This window comes from Dendrobium catenatum, unplaced genomic scaffold (genome assembly GCF_001605985.2).
Source record: "Dendrobium catenatum unplaced genomic scaffold, ASM160598v2 original_scaffold_257703, whole genome shotgun sequence".
Lineage (NCBI taxonomy): Eukaryota > Viridiplantae > Streptophyta > Magnoliopsida > Asparagales > Orchidaceae > Dendrobium > Dendrobium catenatum.
The window spans coordinates 1-391 of NW_021576102.1; the positions used below are offsets into that span (position 1 = coordinate 1).

Below are 391 nucleotides of genomic sequence, written 5' to 3' on the forward strand. Positions count from 1 at the left end.
AAAAACGAACTGGAATCATACAACTCATTAAAAAGTTCTATAATGGCAAGAGTGTAAAGCCATTGTTGAAGCCATTCATGGGATTTCTCAATCTGCTAACTGCACATTAACTTCCTTTTTGATTCTCAACCTGGACAACAACCTATATATTTCTTACAAAAAAAGACTGAATAGAAGATAAAACTATATATTTCTTATGTCTGATATGTGGATATTCCATATTCTTCAAATTCTTCCATCTCTACGTTACCAATTAATATGATAAAAACCTGTAAATTAAGATAAAAGCAAAATAATAATTATTTCAGAAATGATAAATGGATTAAAGGTTCCAATTTCAACTTCTTACAGCATGTAGAAGAGTCCTTCTATCCATTTCATAAGCATTCTT

The 391-nt window shown here is 29.4% G+C and overlaps 1 long non-coding RNA gene across 1 annotated transcript; it reads right to left on the reverse strand.

Moving 5' to 3' along the window:
- Positions 1-7: 7 nt before the first annotated feature.
- LOC114579039 lies at positions 8-391 on the reverse strand. The gene is made up of 2 exons (XR_003699911.1): positions 350-391; positions 8-269 (listed from the first exon to the last, which is right to left on the reverse strand). It is a non-coding gene; the product is annotated as an uncharacterized LOC114579039 (long non-coding RNA).